The sequence below is a fragment of the Pantherophis guttatus genome, chromosome 5 (genome assembly GCF_059756535.1).
Source record: "Pantherophis guttatus breed Tessera chromosome 5, ASM5975653v1, whole genome shotgun sequence".
Classification (NCBI taxonomy): Eukaryota; Metazoa; Chordata; class Lepidosauria; order Squamata; family Colubridae; genus Pantherophis; species Pantherophis guttatus.
Genome location: NC_142067.1, coordinates 54662100 through 54671609, shown reverse-complemented (window position 1 = coordinate 54671609; position 9510 = coordinate 54662100). Strand labels below are relative to the sequence as shown.

General features: G+C 37.4%; 1 long non-coding RNA gene across 1 annotated transcript; it reads right to left on the bottom strand.

Annotated features, from left to right (window-relative positions):
* Nucleotides 1-2797: 2797 nt before the first annotated feature.
* On the bottom strand, nucleotides 2798-8706 carry LOC117657421 (uncharacterized). Its single transcript, XR_015728301.1, has 2 exons — nucleotides 6588-8706; nucleotides 2798-3042 (listed from the first exon to the last, which is right to left on the bottom strand). It is a non-coding gene; the product is annotated as an uncharacterized LOC117657421 (long non-coding RNA).
* Nucleotides 8707-9510: the final 804 nt, after the last annotated feature.

The window sequence follows — 9510 nt, the reverse complement described above, 5'->3', positions numbered from 1 at the left end:
AGCATCTAGCAATTTTGGTTAATCTCAGAAATTAAGCAAAATTGGGCTTGGTTACTAAGAGAAACTCCTAGAAACTGGTAAACCATTTCTGCAATGTTATCATGAAAACTGCATGGATGAATGACTTCAGGAATGAAACTCAGTTTAAGGTTATCTTTATCTTTCTATGTTTGACTAATGAATTTCATTAGTGTATGCCAGGTTAACAATAGAAAAGTTTAGGGTACAGAATACAAATTCTAAGAATTTTAGTCCAACACATTTGGAGAATATCAAATTGGAAAAGGCTGTGCTTTAAGGCAAGACCTTAAAGATGCAAATAGTCCAATAAGCCCATGGATAGAGGAACATACATTAAATAATTGTTTTATATTAAATAGAAAAATAAAGAAATATTAGGGTACTCAAAATGTTCCCCTTTTGGTCCATCTAAATAGGGCTCCTGTGCCCCTTTTATCCACTGGGAGAAAGTTCTCAGCCTCATTCACATTAGACAGTGTTTAGGGTACTTCCATAAAGCCATTAGCATCAGGACTCTTATCTTTTTCTGCAGGTTTGTACTACAGATAGTCCTCGACTTACCACCCCAACTGAGCCCAAAATTTCTGTTGCTAAATGAGACAGTTATTAAATGAGTCAACATTTAATGCCTCATTTTGACAACCTTTGTTATTACTCAACCAATCACCTCCATTACATTATTCCTCATTGGAGCCCCAAGCCAACTAGCAGAGCCACATCTTTAGGCCCTTACAAAAAGATAGGAGGGTTGGGGTCAACCTCACATTGGGGGGCAAGGTTTTCCAGAAGGCAGGAGCAACAGCAGAAAAGGCCCTCCTCCTGGACCCCACCAGCTGAAATAATCGAGCTGATGGAATCCATAGCAGGGCTCCTCTGCCAGCAAAGATTGATACAGGCCAACCCCAGTGGGATGAGACAGTCCATCAAGTAGCCTGGGCCCATGCCATGAAGAGCTTTAAAGGTGATTACGAACACCTTGAATTGCACCCGGAAGCATACTGGTAACCAATGCCACTTGTGGAGCAGGGGTGTTATAGGGGCCATTCTTGAGGGGGGGGGGCAAATTACCCATGCTGCCGCACGCTGCACTAGCTATATAATTATTGCATAGCCTTGGAAAAAGTAATAATGGATAATGGATAACTAACTATATAGTGCATAATAAAGAATCTTATTCATAATATGGTGCAACAGAATTCCTTACTTAGATGGAAGTGTGCCTAGACATTTTGTTAAGACACCTTTAAAAGTGATGAATCAAAATGATTCAATGCCTTGGCCATCATTTACTGCTGACTTAAAGAACACTTTAAAAAATCATTGCTAGGATTTGGATGCCTCTACCACATTTATGTGGGCCAGCTCGTCTTATAGAATGGGCATTATAGCATGATTTTCTTCTTAGCCAGAAGCATATTGAGTATTTCCAGTGGTAACTTGCAGTTGTTTGAAAAGAATGGACTTGGCAAAAGTTTGTCTAGATGAAAAATAGCTATGTATTTTTTTGTGGCTAATAGTCAAGGATTGTTAAGAGTTGGTTTGCTATCTAGATGGAATCATTCATATCTGGATGTTGTGATTTGAGGGAATTCCTACCTATTCCCATTTCATTGGTATGTTCTAAGAGCTGGCTAAGCTCACTGTTATATGAGGATTTATGGCACTAGCACACTGGTATCTTTGTATTCTCTCATTCAAAACTGAATTACCTCATGACAGAATATTTAACTCTGCTGCCCTCTCTTTGTGCTCATATTTCAGCACAGCACATGAAAGAAATGGAGAATTGGCTTAAACTCCACTTCAGCTGTTTGAGAGTTATGGCCCAGTTTGCTTTTCATTCTGTCAAGTCATTTCAATAACCTGTGAAGGCAATGGAGCCGAGCAGAAAAACCATTTAGGGGAGATATCTCTCTTGTGAAATCAGATGACTGACATACTTGCTTGACATAAACGACTTCTGCTTTGGCTTGCTGCAAAATGTCTTCCCCACTATCCCAAGTGTTCATGCAGACATTAAACCAAGTAAATAGAATTCCTGCAATTTTTTTTCTGAAGAAAATAACCAGTGATTTTTTTGCTATTTTGAATAAAGCCCTGTACTATTAAATTTCAAAGATGTATGTGAATGTATACACATTTTAACCAAATTAATATCTTTTTCAGGGCCAGAAAAAGAACTTTCTGTGATAAGATAATGGAAATACCTTATATTTTAATATATTTGAACCATTTTACATTTAATTCAGGAATTCAGGGTCAGCTAGGAAATGTGAGGTAAAACAACTAAATAGAGCTGAAGCCCAAATTAGGAATATAAATTATTTTTGATCCACCCTAATTCCATTCTGTCAAATCACCACTTACTAAAATGACAATATAATAATGCAAGTGAAATATTCTAGGCCCCGATGTGACTATTATAAAGCAAAAGTGTCAAATACACGGCCCCTGGGCCGGATCTGGACCACAATAGGCCATGAAGTTGGCCACCAGGACGTTCTGGAAATAGCGAGGGACCGGCCCCTGCCACCCTGGGTCCAGCCATGGCCACCTACTCAGCCAGGAAGACCAGGCCATGCCCGCACACCCCCCAAGGGCAAACAAAATCCTGATGTGTCCTGCATCAGGATCAAGTTTGACACCCCTATTATAAAGAAATATTCCTTAATCCAGGAAAAAAAGACATTTTTGACAACAGCTTTGATTGGAATTCCCCTTCTTTTTTTGGCATTCAAAATTTTGTTAATATAAAAATACGAAAGAAAACAATAGGAAACTTACACTTAGACTAACTTTATTGTCACTTTGAATGTATACTAATCAGCATATATTAAAATGAAATTTTGTTGCATACAGCTCTCAAGGATCTCCACCTCTAATGTTGTTGTTGTTAGTTATGAAGTTGTGTCCAATCCATCACAACCCCATGGACAACGTTTCTCCAGGCCTTCCTGTCCTCTACCATCCTCTGGAGTCCATTTAAGCTCACACTGACCTCTTCAGTGACTCCATCCAGCACTACATAAACATAAACAAACAAACAAACAAACAAATAAATAAACACAAAATTATGCATATACCCACATAATGAGGGAGAATGAGGGAAGAAAAAAGGAAAGGGAAAAGTGTAGGAGAAAGGAGAAAAAGAAAGAAAAAGTGTTGACTTCTGACACTTTTGGTGCAGTACAATAAGATAATAGTATCAAACCAACTTTTTACTTTTATATAATAATACAAACTAACTATTTATATAACAACAAACCTATCTAATTGGTAAAACCCAAAATCAAAGTTTCATTTTTTCCACCTCAAGCATAAAGTCCAAAAGTGGTTTCTAAAGTTAATTGTGTTCAGAGCAGTCAATTTGGACATGTCTGCTAACTTCGTCATCCTAAAATTCCTAGGATTTCATTTTGTGAAGATCTTCTCAGCTTTTTCAGAACCAGAGATAAAACACCGGTGTTTTGTACAGTTGCCTTAAATGGAATAACACTTTTGTTTAACTTCAGAAGCCAGTACTGATGCATAACCGGTGTAAACAGAATGCACATTTATTGGATAGCACCCTTGATAAATGATAATGTTCTTCCCTAATTCAGAAGCAATCCTTGAAAGCTAAAACAATTTCTTTTTTTGTTGTAGTGAAACATTGTTATATTATAGCTATTCCCAGAATCATCATTTTACCTTACAAACATAACAAGTACAGTACTGTCTGGTTTCTACATAATGTTTTTAAATAAATATCTTGAGTCTTTAGATTTTAGTGGCTTCTGCATGCTACTGCAGGTAGTTCTTGACTTACGACTGTTTGTTTAATGGCAATTTAAAGTTATGATGGTCTTGGTCTTATGACCATTGCACCATCCCATGGTCATGTGATCTTCATTTGGGTTCATTTAACAATCATATAATTTGCTTAATGACATGATTTTGTTTAACCACACAGAAAAAATGGTCATAAAATTGGGTATAATGATATGATGACAATCATTATTGTGATTGCCTGATTTATGACTGAAAAATCCAGTTCCAGTTTTAAGTTTAGGACTACCTTTATTACAGCAAATAACATTATTGCCAGGCGCAAAAAAATCAGGACCATATAGTAAATTCTAGTTAACAAGATTTATTGTTCAAACCTATACGCAATAATCTAGTCAACTAATGGTCAGCACTAAATTGGTGCTAGAATTCTAGGGGTGGTGGTGGACTTGGAGCATTTGTGGACATGTAATCTTTTGTCTTTGCCCCCAGGCTCTCTCTTGAATTTTTTGTCCTGGGTTCCTGTAGGAATATGGATTTGACAGGTTACTAGTGGTGCCTCTTATAATTTCAATATTGGTCCTAGTTTGTGGCCAATACTGTAAGAGAGGCCCAATATTGACCATCTTATGGTCTCCATGTACTGGGTTTCCCCAAAAATACAACCTACTCAGAAAGTAAGTCCTAGCTTGATTTTTACATGTGCACCCAATATAAGCCCTACCCCAAAATAAGCCCTAATTAAGACTCCACCCACTCCTGGGTGCACAGGTAAAAATTAAACTAGGGTGGGGATGGTGTGTGTGTGTGTGTGTTGAGCTGCCCTATTACTTACCTTCAGATAGTTGCAGCCAGGTCTTGCACATCTCAGCCCATTTGTTCTGCAGCCAGCAAGGCTTTACTGAAGGCCTCTGTAGATCAATCCGGAGCTCTGTTATTGGCTACAGAGGCCTTCAGGAAAGCCATGCTGGCCTTGCTAGATGAAGAAGTTCCTGAAGGCCTCTGATAGTGAAAAAGAGGCCAGGGGCAATGCGCACAAGTGAGGGGAGTCAGTGGACATCCCCCCCAAAATAAGACCTGATATCTTTTTTTTGGGTAAAAAAAATATAAGACAGGATCTTATTTTCAGGAAACATAAATACCACAATATAACTAGGATGGTATCTGATTTTACACCATCTGTAAATCGGTGGCCTATATAGAATGTGTTATCTAATCCAAGTTTGGATTACAGATAAAGCATTATGAAATGAGATAAGTTGAAGTAAGAGCCTGTAGTACAGTGGATCAAAGTACACTGTTATTAACATCTGCTGCTTGCAATTACTGCAAGTTCAAATCTCACCAGGCTCAAGGTTGACTCAGCCTTCCATCCTTTCAAAGGTAGGTGAAATGAGGACCCAGATTGTGGGGGCAATAAGCTGACTTTATATAAATATACAAAAGTATGAAGGCTATTGCTTAATGCATTGTAAACTGCCCTGAGTCTCCGGAGAAGGGCGGCATATAAATTAAAAGCAAAAAAAAAAAAAAAAAGTTGTCAGGCAACAATTAATTATAATAGAGTAGGCATGAAATTCACACAATCTTAGTCTTCCCATGATAATGGGATGGATTTTATTTTTATTTATATTACCCTGTTTTCCCCAAAATAAGACATCTCTTGATAATAAGCCCAGTTGGGCTTTTGAGTGCATGGCAATAAGGCCAAGCAATTATTTCAGGGTTCAAAAAAAAATAAAATAAGACAGGGTCTTATTTTCGGGGAAACACAGTATTTATTTCTAAATGTATTTATTCATAACTATACAAATAAAATAGGCACATTTAATGCAAAACTGATGAAATTTCTATTTGCTTTTCTGATGACATTATTTCTCTTTTGTGATAACTAACAACTATCTTAAATGCCATCAAGTTTCAAAAATATCCAAATTATTGTGCCTTTTTCATAAATGACAAATATTTGTATGCCTTAAGCAAATCTAAATTTCTTGAAAAAAATTCTCAGTCTTAAAAGCATATTTTCAGGTTGCATCATTAGATTTTTTTTTTAGAACAGTCTGCTTTTTTTGTAAGCAGATTTTGTTCTTCTGCTCATGCTGTTTGTCACGTTTGTGTTAAGGTGAAAAAGTCAGCTAACAAAACATTAATGCTTTTGAGGTTTGGCTTTGTGACTTGTTTGCCTTTGAGCTGAAGGAACATTGTTCAGATTTTCCTTGCATATTCATTTTTGTCACTAAATAGATTCATTTTGGCTATGCTTGTGTCCCTTTTCATGTTCCCTTTCTTTGAACATTTTGCGTTATTGAATTTCATTGGCAAATATTCATGGAAATGAATTTCAAAGCTAAAGACATGAGCATGCTTATTATTGTTTCCAATAGTACCCACCCTGCCTTAGATGCTTACAGTATAAACATGAAGGTCACTTTTATATCCATGTGGACAAGACGTTAATAAATTGTATGAATTTCTTTGGTCACTGGTGATAAACTTCTTAAGAGTAAATCTATATTTCATCACATTAAAGAAAAAATATATTTCAACCATATAGGTAACACAATTAAAAATTTGCTTATGGTTCAATCAGACATCCACAAAAAAACCTCCACTACATTCACAACACATACAGTTAACTAGCAGTGGCTCCAATAAAAATAATGCCTGAAAAACTACTTTGGTTTTATTTTAATTAATTGATTGATTGATTGATTGACTGATTATAGGCCATCACATCATTATTGATTCTTAGCAACTATACAGATAGATTTTCAGCATTACAATCTGTCCCTCACCTGGTATTTCAGGTCTTTTCAATGGTGCATTCATTACCCCTATAACTGAGTCCATCCATCTTGCTGCTGATTGTCCTCTTCTTCTCTTTTCTTCCAGCTTTCTGAGCATTAGAGCTTTCTCCAAGTTAAGTCCTTGCATAACATGTCCACAGTAGAATAATTTAAACCTCATCATTTGTGCCTCGAGTGAAAACTCTGGATTGATTTGTTTGATGATACATTGGGTGGCTTTCTTGGCTATCCAAGGCATGCTCAAGAGTCTTCTCCAACACTAAAAGTTTAGAAATGTCAGTACCTTTCCTATCCTGTTTCTTTAAAGTCCATTTTTGCTTTTTCAAAGTCCATTTTGCCTTTATTATAGCTGCAAATTCAGAACCATTGATAACATGTTAAAAAAATTCTGGCAAATCCTGTAGCAGCAAAAATTCATGCATTTAGGTTACTACAAAAGGAAGGAGAACGAGAAGATTTAAAAAAACAAACAAAACCCATGTACTGTACCATTTGCTGGGTTTTGTCCTGCCCCAAACTGATACCATATTATTTTAATTTCCCCTCTGGGAACAATTAAAATGTCCCCTTTGGGACAATTAAAATGGAAGAGTTGGTAAGCCTAATGAGAAAAAGCGCCCTCCAACGGCAAAGAGCTTACAGAGCTTGCAGCATTTTCAACTGAAGGCAGTTTCAGACTGTTTTGAACTATGTTTGAAGTGGAAGTAAATCAATTTATTTGACAAAAAGAGACATATAACATGGGGTCACAGATATGGAGTCAGTCATGGAGCAATATCAACATTATAGACCAGGGGTGTCAAACTCACATCGTCATGGCGGCGTCATGTGATGTATAAAGACTTTTTTCCCTTTTGCTAAACCGGGCGTGGGTCTGGCCACTGCATGACGCATCTGGCCTGTGGGTCAGGAGTTTGTCAGCCCTGTTATAGACTAATTAATCTTCTCTGCAATGTCTGATGAAGATTTTAGTGTACCTTGGAAACCTGCATATTAATTAAGAATGCAGTAATGATTAATAGAGCAATCTAGTTTTATTTTAAGAGATCAGTCTCAAAAAAAAAAAAAAAAAGCAAGTTCAGCATATTACAGCATTCTACTCTGTTCCTATTTCACAGACTTCAAACTTTCAGGCTGAGTGTCCCAGAAATTACAATTAGGACAGCACTATAATCCTGAATTAGTTATTTTATCATTCTTAATTCAATGTAATTGAAGTATCAAGAGAATGTCATTGTTGCAGGATTGAAAAGGCTTGAGTCTTTCCTGTCCAGAGCCAACCCCTTGAAGCAGACTTTCCTTGGCAACCTTAAGACGCATGGACTTCAATTTCCAGAATTCCCCAGCCAGCATGGTTGGCTGGGGAAATCTGGGAGTTGAAGTCCATGTGTCTTAAAGTTGCCAAGATTGGGAAACCATGCCTGTAAGTGAGTGATGGCCATTGCTGTTTCCCCAATGACTAGAAAAAGGAATTGTTCTATGCGGCATATCCTTCTGGTTAATATCTTTTTAAATCTGATTTTCCAAAACTGAGAAACCTAGTGGGATATAATAAACCAATGAATGCCATGGGAAACTTTTAACTTTATTAAAAAATTGTTTGCTTGCAGCCTAAGTATGTAGTGATATTTAGGGAATCAGGCAGTACTAAATTTTTCAGACAGTACATATTTGAAAATATTAATCCAATTCAGAATGAAAAATATATATGATACTCAGAGCAGATAGCTTGTCTTTCAAATTTCTCATTGCTTCTGACTCTCCCTCTACTCCTGCATTTTCATGAGAAAGTCTATATAGAAATATCCCAAAAGAACATTTAAATGGGAAAATACCAGAGGAATCATTTGCATCAGTGTAACCTCTAGGGCATGCTCTCTGTGTTGTTTTCATTCTTAAAATCAATAAACACTTTAGGGATGAGAAGAAGAAGAAAGACACCATACAGTAGTACACACAGTGTGTGGTTCAGGCACTTTAAGCCAAGAGAGAGAGAACCTGCAAAAAAGCACAGTGAACAAGAGAGTTATGTGTGTGGCCATGTGATTCAAAATGGAAGACATGTGTCACACTACAGATCTGTGTGACTTGGCAAGCATGCGCTAGACAGGAGCTGTGGGCCTTCTGGGTTTTCCACCACCCTTCATATTCTTGGCTGTCATCTTAATCCACTTTAAAACCCACCCTTTCCAGTGATTTGATTCCTCCATTTCCCCTCCCCCTGCCTCTTTCTCTTCCAGAGCAGCCAGAAAGCAGCATCTGGAGCAACTGCAAGCCGTTCAGATGCAGAACTGCGGCACAAGACGCTCAGGAGAAACCTTGGCTCCTCTTGCTTCATATGGGTGGCCAAGAATGTGTCCAATATGTATCGTCTTTGCTAGCCCACACAAGGCTCCATGATGGATCTCTTCTGGAACTTGGATATTAACATATTCCTCTGCGCTGGCATTTAATTATGATGAGAAAGTGTTATACTCTGTGTGATGTCTGAACAGTGGCCCGAAACCATAACGTATATAAAGAGTTTCTATAGAAGATTAACTGTGTGTAGGCGTGAGTGCGTGCACTGTGGCTTTCTTATGAAAAAAACCTGTCTTGAGTAAATCTTCTTCTGCTTCTTTGGCAGAACTTCCTATTTTAGCAGCCTGTCTCTACCACTTATCATATTTATTATAAAGGGGACTCGGGTTTTCTTTCTTTCTAAACAAGCTTCACTAATATTCATAACTGTGAATATTACTATTCCTTGAAGTAAATTAGGAGTTTTCCAATCATTATAGAATTGGTAATGGCTTGCAGTACTCCATTTGCAGCCAAAAAGGAGCCTGTGTTTCGCTTTAGATTATATTCCCTTTTACTGTATGGTAATAGTGAAGCCCACCAGACTTGCAAGGGTGCCACATCAATTGAA